This window comes from Nyctereutes procyonoides, unplaced genomic scaffold, assembly GCF_905146905.1.
Source record: "Nyctereutes procyonoides isolate TBG_1078 unplaced genomic scaffold, NYPRO_anot_genome, whole genome shotgun sequence".
Classification (NCBI taxonomy): domain Eukaryota; kingdom Metazoa; phylum Chordata; class Mammalia; order Carnivora; family Canidae; genus Nyctereutes; species Nyctereutes procyonoides.
The window spans coordinates 13794005-13813242 of NW_026575136.1; the positions used below are offsets into that span (position 1 = coordinate 13794005).

General features: G+C 39.3%; 1 pseudogene; it reads left to right on the forward strand.

Annotated features, from left to right (window-relative positions):
• The window catches only part of LOC129495427 (60S acidic ribosomal protein P0-like), a 54147-nt pseudogene extending 37621 nt beyond the window's left edge, over positions 1-16526 (forward strand).
• Positions 16527-19238: the final 2712 nt, after the last annotated feature.

The following is a 19238-nucleotide window of genomic DNA, read 5'->3' on the forward strand; positions in this document are numbered from 1 at the left end:
AAACCATAATGTAAACTATGTACTTTGGGTGACCAGAGTGTGTCAGTGTAGGCTCCCCAACTGTAACAGCTATACCACACTGGTGGGGATGCTGATGAGGGCGGCTCTGCATGTGTGCAGGCTGTGTGTGTGGTATATGAGAAATTGCTATACCTTCCCTTCAATTCTACTGTGAATCTAAAACTGCTCTAAAATTTTTACTTTATTTTTAAATGAATTAAACAATAAGAAAAAAAGAAATGAGTGTGCTTACGCTAAAGTAGGGGAAATGAGTGACAGGCAACCAAAACATAATACATGTATGTCTACTACTGCAAGCGCCGCTCCAGGATTTCTGCATAGAAATAGCAATCTGGTTGAGAGGAAGCAACAGGTCATTTTTTCAATGCTGCACTTAGATGGCAGTCACCCTGCTTTGACTTACAGTGTATCATTATTTGGATAGTTCTGAAGGGTAGCTCAAAAGTATTGACTACATTAAAACTTTCCAGGCCACATGTTGGTCCCTCTACTCATTACAATTCCAAAGACCCTCCCCAATTGCTATTATAGTTTGTTTGACCTTCTTCTGGGATCCTCAGTAGGATTAGTCTGGAAAGGCCCACCACACGGACTCATGGTACTATCACGGCCTTTAGAAATAAATCATAAAGTACATCCTAGACTGAACAATAATCAGCCAAATGGATTACTCTTTACATATGTTTAATTATCCAAGCAAATTTCAGAATTTTCAAAAGGCAATTCTGAGCTAGCATGTACTGCTATATAAGCAGCAACACGGATCTGAATCCCCCCAAACCTCCATATGAAGGCAGACAATACAACTACATAACAAAACCCAGAAAGCAAAGACAATATTTACAAGAAAACAGTGTTTTCTGTAATCCTGCCGGCCATGGTTGTATTAGAATTATCATTTTAAGATGATTCTGCATGTAGATAAATCTAGGTGATTCTGTATGGAGGATAAAGCAAACGTGATGATAGGATATTGTGATTTCCCCATCCCTTGTGTCCTTGACAACCATGATTCCCAATCTCAAAGGAGATATAGTTTTAATATATAAAAACATAAGCAAAAATCTTGCATTCCTGAATTTCAGTTGAAAGTATCATTATAGGCACTTGGGTGACGCAGTTAATTAAGCCTCTAACTCCTGGTTTTTGGGTCAGGTTGTGATCTCAGGGTCGTGAGATCAAGCCCCAGGTCAGGCTCTATGTTCAGTGTGGAGTCTGCTTAGGACTCTCTCTTCCTCTGTCTACCCCTCCCCTCAGCTCATACATACTCTCTCTCTCAAATAAATAAATCTTTTTTTTACAATTTTTTTAAAAATAAAGTATCATTATAGGAGTGCCTGGATGGTACAGTCAAGTGACCAACTCTTGGTTTTGGCTCAGATGTGATCTTATGGTCATGATACTGAGCCCCAAGTGGGACTCTGTACTCAGCACGGAGTCTGCTCAGGATTCTGTCTCCCTCTCCCTCTGCCCCTACCCCCGCCCCCACACACTCATGCACTCTCTCTCTGTCTTAAATTAAATAAATAATTTTTTTAAGTATCTGTGAATTCACACTTTAAATACATATAATATTCTATAATATATAATATAGTAATATATTGAATACATGCATACATATGTCTCATATGTGTTTGTATACATATATGTGTATATGAAATACACATTTAATTTTTTAGCTGTGTTAACTGAAAAGGCCTAGGAACATGTACCAACCCAACAGCAATGAGCACCCCTCACATTTGGATATGGTCTTGCAATTCTACTTCCCATAAGAGAAATCAGGACTTCTTGGAGAAATGGCTGATTCCAGGTTAGGAGCAGGAAACGTACCGGGTGAGTCTGGAAAATGTTGTCAGTAGTAAGGACATTATCAATGACCAGCAGGATCATGTCAAAGGAACCTGGAAGACAACCTGAAGAAGCCCCCACTAGCACAAAGGAGAGTGCTTAATAAGTATTAAGTAACTAAATGCACCAACTTTATATTCATGTATTTCTGGGCTTTTGTTTTGTTCCAAAGCTCTATCTCCATCAAGAACTTATTTGGGGGGATCCCTGGGTGGCTCGGTGGTTTAGCACCTGCCTTTGGCCCAGGGCGTGATCCTTGGGTCCCAGATCAAGTCCCACATCGGGCTCCCTGCATGGAGCCTGCTTCTCCCTCTGCCTGTGTCTCTGCCTCTCATGAATAAATAATTTTTTTTAAAAAAATCAAATAAATAAATAAATAAAAATACTATTGATGTCATTCAAATTCCATTGTTTATAAATTAACTTAGAGGCAGCTGTCATATGGTACTCGGTAACCTCATCCATCAATAGAGACTGCTTCTCAGTTATTTAGATTTTCTTTCATATTTTAATAAAGTTTTATAATTTTAGATTTTATAAAATGTATCATTTTAGAAATAATATCTTAAGTACCTTTTGTTAAAGGTACTCCAAGATTACTTATCATTTTTCTTGCCATTGTCTGTGGGATCTCTATTCTAATTACATTTTCTAATTGCTTTTTGTCTCTGAATAAAATGCCATTAGCTGTTTTAAAATTGCATTGTATCTAGTAAAAGTTATTGAATTTCCTTATTGGTTCTAATTCTCTTGGATTGACAATCATACGATCTAGGAATGCCAACCACCTGTTCCCCCTTTTCAATCCTTACGCCTGCTATAGCTCTTTCTTGTGGCATGCAATAGCAAAAGATTCAGTATAACATTATACAACAATCATTATCTTATTACATAAGTTAAAGCAATACCTCTGTTATGGATTTTCCCAATGTATTATATGGATAAATTCTTGTATGAAATGTGTATATAATCAGATTAGAAGATGAATTTAAGTTGGAATCCTCTAAAATATAAGCAGTCTGTCTTTGTCTAAATGTCAAAACCAAATTCCCAGCACTGAAATCTGAAAGTGCTTGAACGAACTGTTTGACACCTAAAAATAAATTATCTGTAGATCACAGCTCTTCTGACATGAACCGCAGTTTATCACTTAGAAGTTTTCAAATATATAGTTGATATACAAAAGAGGATATTCTTCAATCATCTAAATAGACCCCAGACAAGCAACACGTTTGCCAAGCAGAGTGTAGTCTGTTTTCTTCTCAGATGTATCACCACTAAGCATGATACTTGCTGCGGGTTTGATAGATTTTTTTTTTTTTTTTAGCTTAGGGAGAGTTTCTGGTTTAAAATTACTTTTTTTTTAAGATTGTATTTATTTATTCATGAGAGACAGAGACAGAGAGAGAGGCAGAGACACAGGCAGAGGGAAAAGCAGGCTCCATGCACGGAGCCCGACATGGGACTCGATCCTGGGATTCCAGGATCACACCCTGAGCTGAAGGCAGATGCTCAATCACTGAGCCACCCCGACATCCCAAAATTACATTTTATCTAATGTTAATGTCTTTTATTCTTGGAGTAAAATCAACTTAGATGGGATACATTTCATCATGATAAGCACTTGCAAATTTTGTTTAATGGTATTTTTAGTAATTTTATATCTATGTTCATAATTTTCTTTCCTTGTATTGTCCTAATATATCTTGTTTTATAACCAAAGTTATACAAATATCATAAAATAAGCATGAGAAGAAAAGTCCTTTTTATTTATTGCAATAATTTGTATACAGGTAATCTGTTTCTGGAGAGTTGTTAGAATTCATACTTAAACCATCTGGGCCTTTATTTTGACTTTTTTATATGGAATGATTTCATTTTACTCAGTGTTATTAATGAATCTTGGCCTGTTCCAGCATCCAATTTGAAAACTTTTTTTTTTTAGAAAATTGTTCCTAAAAAAAAAAAAAAAAGAAAGAAAATTGTTCCTTTAAAGTAAGTTTTCGGGCAGCCCTGGGTGGCTCAGCAGTTTAGCGCCGCCTTCAGCCCAGGGTGTGATCCTGGAGACTGGGGATCAAGTCCCACATCGGGCTCCCTGCATGGAGCCTGCTTCTCCCTCTGCCTGTGTCTCTGCCTCTCTCTCTCTCTCTCTGTTTGTGTGTCTGTCATGAATAAATAATTAAAATCTTTAAAAATAGGATCCCTGGGTGGCGCAGCGGTTTGGCGCCTGCCTTTGGCCCAGGGCGCGATCCTGGAGACCCGGGATCGAATCCCACATCAGGCTCCCAGTGCATGGAGCCTGCTTCTCCCTCTGCCTGTGTCTCTGCCTCTCTCTCTCTCTGTGACTATCATAAATAAATAAAAAAAATAAAAAATCTTTATAAATAAATAAATAAATAAATAAATAAATAAAGTTTTCAAATGTACGGGAAGACTATTATTGCTCATGGTAATCTCCAAACACTTGTTTAAATCTATCATGTAGTTACATCTTCTCCCCATCCCCCTAATACTGTTTTATTCTCTCGTCCTAGTGACATATACATAATAAGTATTTCTTAATAATGTTACTGGAGAATCAAATTGAGTCTGCCACTGAAAATGTCTTTACTTCACACTTTCTTGAAAGAAATTTTAGTCTGATAATTCTAGGGGACACCTGGGTGGCTCAGTGGTTGAGCATCTGCCTTCAGCTCAGAACGTGACCCTGGGATCCCAGGATTGAGTCCTACGTCGGGCTCCCCACAGGGAGCCTGCTTCTCCCTCTGCCTGTGTCTCTGCCTCTCTCTGTGTCTCTCATGAATGAATAAATAAATAAACAATCTTAAAGAAAAAAAAGAATTCTAGGTTGATAGCTTCTCTTAGCTATCCTTTCAGATAGCTGTCCTTCAGTTTCTTTTTCTGGTAACATGAAATCTGTTGTCAATCTACCTACTGTTCCTTTATGAATAATCGTTCTCTTTCAGGTTGCTTTGCAGATTCTTTGGTATCTTTGATGATGTGAAGTTTTGCAATAATATCTCTGATTGAGAGAAAGAAATTTAAAAACTAGAAAAATGAAGGAGCTATATTCAACTAAAACAAAGGCAGGAAATTTTCCAGAAGTGATGAAAGACGTGTTTCCTTAGATTAAAAAATATATAACAATGTCATGAAGAGAGGCACCTGGGTGGCTTGATCAGTTAAAGCTTCTGCCTTCAGCTCAGGTCATGATCCCAGGGTCCTAGGATGGAGCCCTGCATCAGGCTCCCTGCTCAACGGAGAGCCTGCTTCCTTCTCCTTCTCCCTCTGCTGCTCCCCCTGCTTGTGTTTATGCTCTTGCTCTCTCTCTCTCTCTCTCTCTCTCTCTCTCTGTCAAAATAAATTTTTTTAAATGATTTAAAAAAGATAGTGTCATGAACAGAATAATTATAAATGAATCTACACAGAATATCTAAAAATACATGAATATCTAAAAATACATGGATCTAAAGGTAAGTATGAATGACAAAAGAATTTAGTAAGGTCACAAGATACAAGATCAATATTTTAAAATCAACTGTATTTCTATATGAGAAATAAACTGTAGAAAAATGTAATTTATACTAGCATCAAAAAATATCAAACACCTAAACATAAATCTAACAAAAGATGAGCAAGACCTCCATGCAGAAGTACCATGTGCATGATTTAGAAGACGTGGTCTTATTAAAAGCATCAATTCTCTCCGAATTTAAGGTAGCACCAATCAAAATGCTAGCAATTAAGGATAAGGTAGGGAGAAATTAACAACCTGATTACAAAATAGCCAATATCTTCAAGAAAAGAAACAAAGTAGAAGGTTTCTCCACTACCAGTTATCAATACATGAGACAAAGCTACAGAAATCAATTAAATTACAGGTACAAGAACAGACAAATGGACCAATGGAAAAATTAAGTCTAGAAATATTCCTAGACACTTAGAGTAAGCCAATTTACAATAAAGGTGTCAACCATAATACTGTAGAGAGAGTGATCTTACCAATAAATGGTGCTAGATCAACTGGGGGGGGGGGAATGTTATCTCTTCCTCATACCACATACATATAAACTTCTCCGTTCCAAGTGAATCACAGACCTAAACGTGAAAGGCACTGCACTAAGCCTCCCATAAGATTACAAGGGAAGGGGCGCTTGGGTGGTTCAGTTACTTAAGTCCCCGACTCTTCCTTTCAGCTCAGGTCATGATCTCGGAGTCCTGGTCCTGAGACCAAGCCCCAGGTCAGGAGCTATGCTCAGCGAGGAGTCTACTTGGTATTCTCGCACTCCCTCTCCCTGTGCCCCTACCAACCCTACTCCCTAAAATCAGTCAATCTAAAAAAAAAAAAAAAAAAAAAGACTACACAGGAAAATGTGTTCTTGATCTAGCTCAAAGATTTTTTTCAAAGGAACACAAAATTCACTAAGTATAAAGGTAAAGATGAATAAACTAGACTTCGTTAACTTTGCAGTTTCTATTCATTAAAAGGCACCATTAATAAGAAAGTGAAAAGACCAGCAAACTTGGGGATTATTGCCATTACTATTATTATTACTGATGCTTTGTCTTTTTATACCAGTCTCTGTTTCTCATTTTCCACTTTATATAAATAATTAAATTTCCTCCGGTTGTCTGCTACCATGTCAAGTAAAAAAATACCTAATCAGACTATTAACCAAGTTTGGACTTATGTTTGGAATCACCTGGACATTAAAAAAAATAAGCTATATGATACTGTTCATTAAATGTGTTTGGGGAAAAAAAAATGTGTTTGGGAAGAACCTGGAGAGCCCAGCAAAAATACAGACCTTAATTCTTAAAAACAGTTGAAACTGAGGCATAAGATACTAAGTTGCCTAATGGTCTGAAAAAACATCTCATACATATTAAAATTCTTTGAAAAGAGAAAATAACCTGCAGTTTCAAACATGAACTATAAATTAAAAGTCATAAAGGCAAACAGTATAAATTATATAAGCATTGGTTTGTGATGGGGTTGCTTGTCATGGGGGCAAACCCAATGAATTGTGCTCCAGGATGAGTAGCAGCAGGGATTTATTATTCACTTGATGATGATTAAAGGTATTCCCTGACTGAAATTGAGTTTACCAGCTAGAAAGAAAAATTTAAAAGACACTTTGCATTGTTGTTATTTTTCTAAAATGTAGTTTTCTTACTATTCTAATTTTCCATAATCTATAGTGATACCATTCCCTGTATCACATTTTGCTCACAGTGCATAAATCAGACATCAGTAGTCACCCCTAAGAGTCAGATTCTTTATTTTGCCATCGTAGGTGTTTCATAAATTTTACTGAAAAGGATACCCCAATGTAAGTGACTTTGGTTAAAATTAATTATCACTTAATATCCACAATAATGTAAAAGCAACGCATTATAGTTATATAACTATATAACTATATAGAGTTATATTCCATTATAGTCAATTCCGTTATAGTCAATATTGATATTCTTTGAAGGTTTAGTATTTCTGGCTAAAAAATATATGGAACAGTCCTATAAGTTAAGACTTCAAGATAGAGAAAAATGAATTATGTGAAATGAACCAAAACACCTTTATGGAACATAAATATACACACACACACCATATACAGTCCTCTATATATACGATTTGTATATTTAGAATCAATTACTATGTATATAACTGCACTGTCTACACAGGCCAACAGTCCTTTACACCATCTTGGGAGACGTGGGCAATAAATTCCTTCCAGGTAAAGTGCTACTAGTAAGTTTACCTTGAAGCCAATCAGTAAGTTCCTTCCTACTTCTCTTCCACAGCAATGGAGGCAAGAAACTAAATAGACCTATTTAACATGCAAAAGATGTACCCTGCTTTTGAATGTTACTAATGGAGAAAAGAAGCCATACTTTCAAGTCTTTAAACATTTTCTTCAGACACCTGGATGGCTCAGTCAGTTAAGCATCCGACTTGATTTTGGTCCTGAGATCAAGCCCCATGTGGGGTTCTGTGCTCACCAGACAGTCTGCTTAAGATCCTCTTCCTCTCCCTCTGCCCCTCCCCTGCTCACACTTGCTCTCAAATAAATAAATTTTTAGAATGTTTTTCCTTTCACTACTCTACACAGAAGTCTCTAGTCTTCATATGTCATGTCTGCCAATTGCCCCAAGTGAATATAAACATACACCAATTGTTTTGCATAAAGAGAAATGCAAATACCTTCAACTCATACTGCCTAGATATAAATCCTAACCTATCAGTGTTCAGTCACCTGATTTTACATCCCTTAGTATACTCATCTATAAAATTAAGGCAATAATAATAATATCTGGGACCCCTGGATGACTCAGTGGTTTAGTGCCTGCCTTCGGCCCAGGGCATGGTCCTGGAGTCCTAAGATCAAGTCCCACATTGGACTCCCTGCATGGAGCCTGCTTCTCTCTCTGCCTGTGTCTCTGTTTCTGTCTCTGACTCTCTCTCTGTGTCTCTCATGAATAAATAAATAAAATCTTTAAAATAATAATAATAGGGATCCCTGGGTGGCGCAGTGGTTTGGCGCCTGCCTTTGGCCCAGGGCGCGATCCTGGAGATCCGGGATCGAATCCCACGTCGGGCTCCCGGTGCATGGAGCCTGCTTCTCCCTCTGCCTGTGTCTCTGCCTCTCTCTCTCTCTCTCTCTCTCTCTCTCTCTGTGACTATCATAAATTAAAAAAAATAATAATAAAATAAAATAATAATAATAATAATATCTTTTTCCTAAGTTCATTATTGCAAACCGACCTAAGCCAAATTGGCCATTCAACAATCATCAGTTTCTTTTGGTAAATAACAAAAGCGTCTTTGATAAACTCCACAATTAAAAGTAAGGGGGACTATTTTCCCTTTATCCATAATTTCCTTCTGGGTGGAGTGTTATAATGAAATTACACCTTAAGTAAAATTCAATCAAATGTATCAACAATTACCAGCAAGTAAACACAAAAAGGCCACATGGTCTATTGTTTTAAGTTTGAGAAAGGTCCACTATCTGTGTTCAAGCCCTCCAAATGAGGAAAAATGGTTTTACAGTGGGTTATGGAATGGATCCATACAGAAGCCTCTATTGTTTACTCGGTAGATACCAAGTTGAGATCTATTTTATTACCTTCTAAGTGGAAGTTTTTAAAAGTCATGAACCAACAAAAGAAAACTCCAAATGGGACACCCTGGTGGCTCAGCAGTTGAGTGTCAGCCTTTGGCTCAGGGTGTGATCCCAGGATTCAGGATCGAGTCCTGCTTCTCCCTCTGCCTGTGTCTCTGCCTCTGTCTCTCATGAATAAATAAATAAAATCTTTTTTAAAAATAATAAATAAATAAATATGGATTTGATGTGAGAAGAAATAGGAAGCCATTGAAGAGGTCTAGCTGGAGCCATTTTGGTTGGAAAGCTCAACATGAATGAGTATATGCTAAGTTGAATAACTGCGCACCAAAAAGTCCATGTCCAAATCCCTGGAACCTGTGCATATGATACCATACACTGCAAAGGGAACTTTGAGTATGTGATTATGTTAAGGAAATTACCCTGAATTATCCAGCAGGACCTAATGTAATCAGAAGGGTCCTTTTTAAGAGGGAGGCAAGAGGGTCTGAGCCAGATAACTGTTTATCTGCATTAACAGAAGAATAATAGATTGAAATGACTCTGTTGGTCAAGGGATGCAGGCAGTCCCTAGAACCCAGAAATGGCAAAGAATTGGGTTTTTGCCCAGTGAGACACATTTTGAGCTTCTTCTGACCTCCAGAGCTATAGTACATCTGTATCATTTTAAGCCACTAAATTGCTGGAAATTTGTCATACCAACAATACAAAACTAATATAGGGCAAACAGTGAAAGCCTCAACTTAGGAAAGCTAGTTGTAAGGCTTTTCCTGTGTATTGTAGAGGAGACCCACTAACAGAATTGTCAAGGTCTTGTCCCATCAAACATACATGTAATCATTTGTGCCCCCCTTCTCTCTCAAGGACTGCATTCATGACATAGCCAGAGAATTCTATTTCTGTAAGAAAGCTATTATCTCAAGTTTACTTGTTGCCAGAAAGCTCAAAATCCTGATAGAAACCAACTAGGCATCGCCATCAGAAAGGATGAAATTATTGAACACTGCATCTGAAACGAATGATGTACTATATGTTGGCTAATTTTAAATTAAAATAAATAAATAAAAATCTATATACATTTAGAACTCAAGATCTTGTTCACATGAATATGCTTGGGAAGTTACAGATTATTTTAGAGAATTCAAAAGTGTCTAGCACTGAAGAGAAATTATACATGCAGACTATAATCATGTAAGAGACTTCAAACATGTGACTTTAAATTTTAAGTACAAAATTACAAATGAGAGGATTTAAGCTGTCTTTGATAGCTCTCTCTCTCATAGTTTAAAAAGAGTCTAAATTTTAGTTACACGAGTCTACAAGAGTGGAACAGATTTTCATAGCTGAGCCCAGAACTTCAAAAAGACACCATATCACACAGAAAATGTAAGCATGTTTGCAAATATCTTTATATATGACATGACTTGTTTTTCTGATCATCATAAATACTGAGCATAGGAAAAAACACACCAAAACATTCAGTGTCAGAGAAAATTAGCAGGGTTGCTTTGGCTATAGCTTCTAGACTAATGGTCTTACCTGTCACTTTCACTGGGTAATCAGAATTTAATAATACAAATAGCATGACAAATCTCTCCTCCCATTTGGCCTCAAATCCCACCAAAAATGAAGCCTGAATCTAAATTTTAAAAGAATGAAAAACCATTCAGCACCTTCTAGAAAACAGTGGAACTTATTAGGACAGAGTCAATGTTGGAATGGCAAAGTAGTCAGTGTTCTAGAACTCGAACAACTGATCTCAGTGACCCCTCATTCCATGTTTTAAACATACTGTAGTTATGTGTCAAGACTTGGGCAAAAGAAGATGGTGACCAGAGGTCTATTGTTGCTGAGCTGTGATATAACAATCCCAAGAAGGATCACTGGGCCTAGAATTGAAATTTTTCATGCCCTTTTACTTAACCCGCATCTGGTTCCTGACCTGTTCCCAGCCATAATGAAATGATTAAGTGAGATGCTACATGTAAAATACTTATCACAGTGCTTGGTACAGAGTAAGGGTTCAATAAATAATAGCAATATGAAATTAGGTGATGGCAATAATTATTGGCATGGAGACAGAAGACTGTATCTGGGTGTTGAATAAACTAGACTTTCCCCAACAACCTCCAGAAAGAATGCTCTAAGTATACAGGGAAACTTCCATTATGGCCATTGGTTCCTGGAGCCCAAATGAGTTCTTTCCTAAGCTAAATGGCTACCCTAAATACTATAATAGTTGAACCACTACTGTCCCAGGACTTGAGAGCTGGTCCAGGAGAAGCTTCCAACTCAAAGGTTGCAGGAACTACACACCTACCTTCTAATCTCTTTCACATTCACGATGACCCAATACACATGATAAACACGAAGATGCATGATCCAGGGTACCCTTCTAGGAAGAACTTCCCCCTAGTGACCAGCAGACAGTCTCCAAGGGTTGGCTCTTTCAGAGTCTGCCTCAGCTGCAGAAAGCTCCTTCACTGTAGGTGATGTTTATTCGGTGAACGAACAAGGTGGGGGTAACATTCTGACTCAATACAGGACAACTTTGATAGCAACTGGCCTTGAGTTGGGCAAGGTTTTATCAGACCTACATCAAAATCCAACTTTTTCTTTGCCCATTCTTGCTCCCTTCCTCAGGTGTTAATCCCTAAAATCTTTGCATCTCAACCGGACTCTCAGACCTTGATTCCAGAGAATGCAACCTGAAACAGTTAAGATGCTATGATGAGCAAAATAATAGTCCCCCAGAGAAGTCCACATTCTAGTCCTCAGCACTTGTGAATATGTTACCTTACTTGGCAAAAGGGACTCTGCAGATGTGATTAATTTAAGCATTTAAGGTAGAGAGACTGTCCTAAATTATATAGGTGGGATCAGTGTAATCATAAGGATCCTTATAAGTGAAAGAAGAGAGTCAAAGAGTCAGAGTCACAGAAGAAGATGTGACAGTGGAAGCCGAGGTTAGAGCAGTGTGGCTGCTGGAAGAGAGGCAAAAACTAAGGAATATGGGAAGCCTATAGAAGCTGGAAAAATTAAGGAATAAATTATCTTCAAGAGTACAAAAGAAATGCAGCCCTGCTGCTTCTTCACATTTTAGCCATGAGATAGATTTCATATTTGCCTCCAGACTATAAGGTAACAAATTTGTGTTGCTTTAAGTCCCTAGGTTTTTGACGATTTGTTACACCAGGAAATGGATAAAAATTCTGGTACCTAGAAATAAAGCGCAGCTGGAAAAAACGAAAAACAAAACTCTGAAAATGTGGGAGTGTCTTTGGAACTGGGCAATGGACAGAGGCTTGACGACTTTTGAGGAGCATGGTAAAAGGCCTAGATTGCCTACAGACTGTCTGTAGAAATACGGATGTTGATTCTGTTACTGAAGTCTCAGAAGGAGGAGGGCAACCATGCACAGAAATATATATATATAGTCTCAGAGAATACCTAAGATGTCATAAAGAGACTGTAGAAATATGGACATCAAAAGTACCACTAAGGTAGGAACATATCACTGAGAACTAGAGGAAAGCAGATCGTTGTATAGATATAGTGACAAAAAGCATAAGCGAACTGTATCCTGCAGTTATCTACAAAGCAAACTGATAAATGACGAGCTTGGATATAAGGCTGAGATTTCCAAGCAAAGTGCTGAAGGTGAGGCCAGGTTTCTTCTGGGTACTTATAGTAAAGTGCTAGAGGAAAGAGGTTAAAGGAAGAATCATTCAGCCAGAGAAACCAGGACTAGATGATTTGAAAAACTCTGAACCTATCCAGATATCAAAAGACAGTAAAATCAGGAGATTCACTTATTAGGAAATCATGCTCTGGAGAGAAAGTGGAGGGTGTGGCTGAACAACCTTCAGAGTGCTCAGAAAGTCTAAGCATTCAGTCCCAGGGAGTTCTCTGAATAGATTAGGTGCATAATTCATGGGTCCTCTCAATAATCTCAGCAGAAGTCAGGAATGAGGACCAGAGGTTGAGTTATCCAAGAAATATCTGCAAAGAAGCTTCCTATCTAATGGAGTAAATCCCCATGACATACATGGGAGATCCACAAGGTTTTTGAGAGTATTAAGCAGTAGAAACACTGGCAGCTTGAATTAAAGGGGATGCAGAGAAGATGAAATGAAAGACAGCTGCCGGATTCCCAAAATTCTCCAAGCAGGAAACAGACTGATAAAACTTCACATCTGCAAACACCTGCTCTCCTTCATAAAGACAGAAGGATGACCAAGGCCATAGCCTCCATCCCAGGGGGTGAAGCTATGAACCACAGAAGTTTGTTCACAGGCCTTGAAATTTAATGTTTGCCCTGCTGGGTCTTGAAGGACGGGTGACTTCTTCACTCTTTCTATTTTCTCACCTTTTGAATTAGAACATCTATGTCTGTTATCTCGTGTTTATCCTATCGTTGTACTTAGGGAGCTGGCAACTTGTTTCTTGAGTTCCACAGATTCACAGATGGAGATAAATTGAGCCTCGGAATCACCCAGAGCCTCACCTATACCTGATGAGTTGTGGGACTTTAGAGCTGATGAGATCTGGAACTTTCATTTAATACAAAACTGGGCTGATACTTTTTGAGGTGTTGGAATGGGAATGAACATATTTTACATCTGGACAAAAGTAAATCTTCATGAAACAGAGGGTAGGATATGTTAGAGTAACGGACCCCAAAGACATCCATATCCTAATCCCCAAAACTCGTGAATATGCTGGTTTATATGGCAAAAGTGATTTTGCAGATCTTATGGTGTTCAAGGTCTTCAGATGGAGGGCTTATATGGATTATTTGGATGGACCCATCATAAGGCTTACAGCCACAACAGAAAAGAATACAAGGATACTTTTTTAAAAACACTCTGAATCGGAGAGCTTTGTGTTAAATAGTGCTGTGAGAATAACTGATTGTGGAATACAAGTCACATTTTTTTTCACAGAACTGACTTCACACAGTAAAGCACTAAAACCTAATAGATGCATACGATTAATTAATAGATCATATCTGGACAGAGAGCCTGTGTGTATGGGAGACTGCAGTTTCTTACCCCAAGTCAATTCTTGCCACCTCACCACCAGCAAGCACCATATTACCTCAGGAAGGAAGCTAATCCCAAAGCTGAACATCTCTCTGGAAGGGATTGAACTCCAACGTCTAAGAGTAAAGAGGAATCAGAGGCCAGCTCAACATGGAATCACTGTCAAAACTCCCAGGAAAATCGAGCAGCAATTTATCTTCCTCTCCTACCCAGAATACCAAAGCCATAGTGGAGAGTAGAAAAGGAAAATATTTTTTTTAAAAGCTGAGTAAAGTAACTTTGCTTTTTCTTACAGTGCAGGACAGAGACATGGCATTTGTTTGCATTTTCTTTTTACTCTGAGCAGGTCTTGGCAATAAACATCTAGAAGTTTGTCCACTATAAATTGTTTGGTTTCTTTCCCCCTGTTTCATGAGGCCATGGTGATATTATACCCTTGGAATTCCTCCTTTCATCTGCTTCCTTTCCACTGACAGTTCATAAAGGATGGGCCACACTGGGAATGAAAGCTAAGCAGTCGTTTCTTAAAAATACCACAAGACTTGAGGCTCTACGTAACTAAGAGTGAGTACCAGAGAGAGAACCTGTTCTCGGCTGCAGTGACTTCAGCTTCCTGGAGCTGCACTCAAATGCCCATGAAGTCCTATGAGACCTGACCTAATACTTGGGACGTCCTAGGGGAAAGGTCTAATAACCAGTTGGAAAAATTGCAAATGGGCCTTTTTCCCGCTTTTGTTATTCTTCCTGAAAATGGCTGCCATTTATTGCTTCTATACTGCAGGCCCAACTCTCTTTGTGCACTTTCACATACACAGATACACAGACACTATAGATGTTACTGCCTCCGCTTTATACATAAGAAAATTGAGGTTTAGGGCAGCCCGGGTGGCTCAGTGGTGGAGCACCTGCCTTCAGCCCAGGGCGTGATCCTGGAGACCCGGGATCAAGTCCCACATTGGACTCCCTGCATGGAGCCTGCTTCTCCCTCTGCCTGGGTCTCTGCCTCTGTCTCTCTCTCTCTCTCTCATGAATAAATAAAATATTAAAAAAAAAGAAAATTGAGATTTAAAAACCTTAACAAATAGATACCCGATCCCCACTTAAAGAACCCAGAGGCTGGGGATCCCTGGGTGGCTCAGTGGTTTAGCGCCTGCCTTTGACCCAGGGCGCCATCCTGGAGTCCCGGGATCGAGTCCCATGTCGGGCTCCTGCCAAGGAGCCTGCTTCTTTCTCTGCCTCTCTCTCTCTCTCTATGTCTATCATGAATAAATAAATACAATCTTAAAAAAAAAAAGAAGAAAAAGAAAGAAAGAAAGAAAGAAAGAAAGAAAGAAAGAAAGAAAGAGAAAGAGAAAGAAAGAAAGAAAGAAAGAAAGAAAGAAAGAAAGAAAGAAAGAAAAAAGAAAGAAAGAAAGAAAGAAAGAAAGAAAGAAAGAAAGAAAGAAAGAAAGAAAGAAAGAAACTCAGAGACAAAAATACAACACACTGGTCTATCTACTCTCAGAACCCACACTCTTGATAACCACTTACCTACTGTTTCCCTAGTTCATTTCAGTATGAAAACCAAGTGGGTGGCTCAGTCCATTGTGCCTCTAACTCTTGATTTCTGCTCAGGTCATAATCTCAGGGTCCTAGGATCGAGCTCTGAGCCCAGGGGGGAATCTGCTTGAAATATTCTCTCTCTCTCTCTCCCTCTACCCCCTCCCCACTCGCCTCAAGTGTACCCTCTCTCTCTCTCTCTCTAATAAATAAATCTTTAAAAAACAAAAATAAATTATTCAACAGGATAACATTTTATTATATTAATTATTGAAAATGTTCCTTCCAACTTCCCGTTGACCCTGACCCTTCTCTGCATCCAGAGTTCTGCAGGACTTTGGGCACGCTCATGCTATAAGCAATCAGAGAAGAGTCCCTACTGTGCCTACCTGCCCACCCACCAGTTCAGACGTAGACACAACAGGCTTCAGGAAGGGATGCTGGATATCGTGGTATTTCCTTAAGAAGGTGGCCTGTGTCATGTCCCTCTCTTCTGAGTATATCCCAAAGTGCCCAGATTTGTAAAGGAACTTGAAAGCAGAAGGCACCTGTGCCTTTGTCACCAAACACAGCCGAGGGAAGTGGCAAGTGTTCTAGAGAAACCCTCCAGGGCCTTCCATGACAAATGTGGCACAGGAGTAGAGCAGCAATGGCTGCATAGGCAGGGCTGAGAAAGCCAGAGTAGGATAGGAAAACCTCTGGATGTTTTCCCCACTGCAGGAGAGAGGTAGAAACACAGAAGAGAAGGCTTGCCGCCGAGCATCGGGCAACGTGGCTGTCCTTTGCGGGACAAACTGACCGGAAAGATCAACGTCGTCCTCCTAGGCATCTGACCACAGACACGACAACCACAGACCAGTTCCCACCTCACCACCACTACTTCTCACTCACCGGCTTTCACTACTTGCACTGCTGTGCCAACGCCGGTGCTAAAACCCAGAACTAAGAGTATCTTGAATTAAGTTTCCGACTTACAGCAATGTGAGATTGCTCTAAATTAAATGATATTTAGTTTCAGATATCTAGTGGAATAGAAACTCAAATAGAGATTATATTACAGGGCGGGGGCATAGGTGAGGGAAATTAATTTTCCATCTACCCTTCTGAGTTCTTAGCTGAGACCCTTGTAATAAAAGACAGATTAACAAGGGAAAAACAAACAGAAGTTTATTAACGTGGAATCCATGCCCAACACCAGGAAAAAAAAATAATTCCTCAAGATGGCTCAGAAACAAGGATTAAATACCATATTAATCGGGAACGGGGAGGAGGCATGTAGCCCTTTTAGAGGAAAGTAAATCATTTTTAGGAAAGATAAATGAGTCCTTAGCAGAACACATAGGAGGTATGATGATAGCTTGTGACAAAGTCCATCTGAATATGATAACTTCTAATTCCTCTCCTGTGACAAGAGTCCCTGGCTGACGAAACTCAGCGAGATTTATGACAACTGGGTTCCTTTTGGAAAACGTGTCTTTAGGCAGATAGGAGAGTCCAGAGAAAGCCTCTGCCTGCATTTGGTGTTTTTCAAGTGCCTTCAGCTCAAAATAATCAATACACCGTAACAGCACATTTGGGGTGGAATGTCCTGGACTCCAACTGTAACATTTTGGACTAGCATAATCTGCTACCCTTTGAGGGAAAAGATGACATTTTCTTGGATACCTGACTTTGTAACCTAAGAAATACACATAAACAGTAGATGATCACAAATTAAACCATAAGTATAAATTGTAAGAAAATACTGTGTGTGTGTTTTTTTTTTTACTTTTGATGGGAAATTTCCAATACTCACAAAAGTAGAACAAATAGTATAATGAACCCCAGACCCAGCAATTATCAAGATGTCATCACTCTTGTTACATCTACACATACATATACACACATTTTCTTTCTCATATTTTATAGTGAATTATAGACATCATATCATGTCATGCAAAATTCTTCCATATGTATCTTTAATGGCATTTAAAAAGGGCTTTTTAACATCACCAAGATACCATTATCACACCTAATAAAATTAACAACAATTCCATGATATAATACTTAGTCCCTGTTCAAATTTCCCTAGCTGTCCCACAAAGATCTTTTTAAAGCTGGTTTGTTTCTTGAATCAAGATCCAAACAAGGTCCATAGGTTGTATTTAGATAATAGGTCCCTTAAGTCCCTTTGAATGTGTAACAGTCGACTCTCTAAATTCTGTAGTTTTTAAATTTCAGGTACACATGTAACCACGTCTGTGGACTAAAATGAGCACTAAATTCAAAAGTTTGTGGGCGAGGATCCTGCTCCATCCAGCAAGGACCAAGAATTCATCCACAGGGGTCTGGCTCCCTCTAGTGCCTGTTCACAGAGCAGCTGTCTCCCAACTCAAACCGACTAAAACAGGAAAAAAATCCGGATATAAATAGTTCCATGCTATGACCTGTGGCTGTGTGTTTCCTACACCGCATTACTCAAGGGCAGAAGGGGAATTAGTTTTGTCCTCTTCATAATGGAAGGTGACAGGTAATGCCAAGTCGAGAGTCAGTTCCTCACGATATTTCCTATCATGGAAGGTGTCATCATCCATCATTCAAAGTAGCATCACCATCATTTCCTCCAGAACATCTGGCTGCCCTATCCATGATACTCCTGTTTTAATAGCTCTTTTATTTCAAACTACTGTTACATATCATTTATTACTGTATTTCAGGGCGTGCGCGGGGATTTCTCTAAAAGCAAGTCGATGTCTTAGAGTTGCTTTTGTCATTGCACAGGATGATGAACGACCGAAAGGAAGAGAGAGATAAAGTGAAAGAAAAACACATACACAGGTTACAAAAACTCAAGACTAGGACACAGCACCAGGTAGTAAGAAAAGGGGGGGCATAGACACTATTACATATAATTCACATACATTAAATTAATCTGTTTAAAAATAATGATTGATTATGCAAAATGTTATGATTGGCATCTTAAAAAAGAAAGCAAGGGCAAGTAAAGACATACCTAATTAAGCAAGCCTTGTTTGCCCTGAATGATTTTCCCATGTATGAGTATATGGATATGCCTGCATTTCCTGCCAAAATGCTTTAAAGATATCTTTGTTATTTATGTTCAAAAATTCTTATGTCTCTGTCACAGATCATTTTTTAAAATGCACCCCTGAAAGAAGTAAAGGTGAATAAAAGCGAAAGGGAGGCAGAGTATCAACTGAACCCCATCTCCTAGATGCTGGGTGAACCTCCCAAGGTCCCTCATAAGGAACTTCTCAGGGTAGCAGTACCTTGGTTATTCCAGACTGGTCTACATGCCTAAGAAATCCTCTCAAGTGTGTCAGAAGAACACGAACTCCGGAAAACACTACCCCCTCGAATTCTTCACTAAAAGCCAAGCTCAACAGCAAAGCCCCTACAGCCTGATTAACACTCAATCTGCAGGCTGGCCTGACCCGGCCTGGCCTGGCCTGGCGTGACCCAACCTGACCTGGCCTGACCTGACCTGACCTGGCCTGACCTGACCTACCTGACCTGACCTGACCTGACCTGGGGGGGGGCATGTTGACCTGCCCCTCCCCCAGGGCACCTGGGATGTAACGGGGCCCAGAGAGGCTGTTGGCAGGTTACCGGGTCAGGTCAAGGGCCCACCCGCCGGGCAGCTCAGGACTCGGGACAG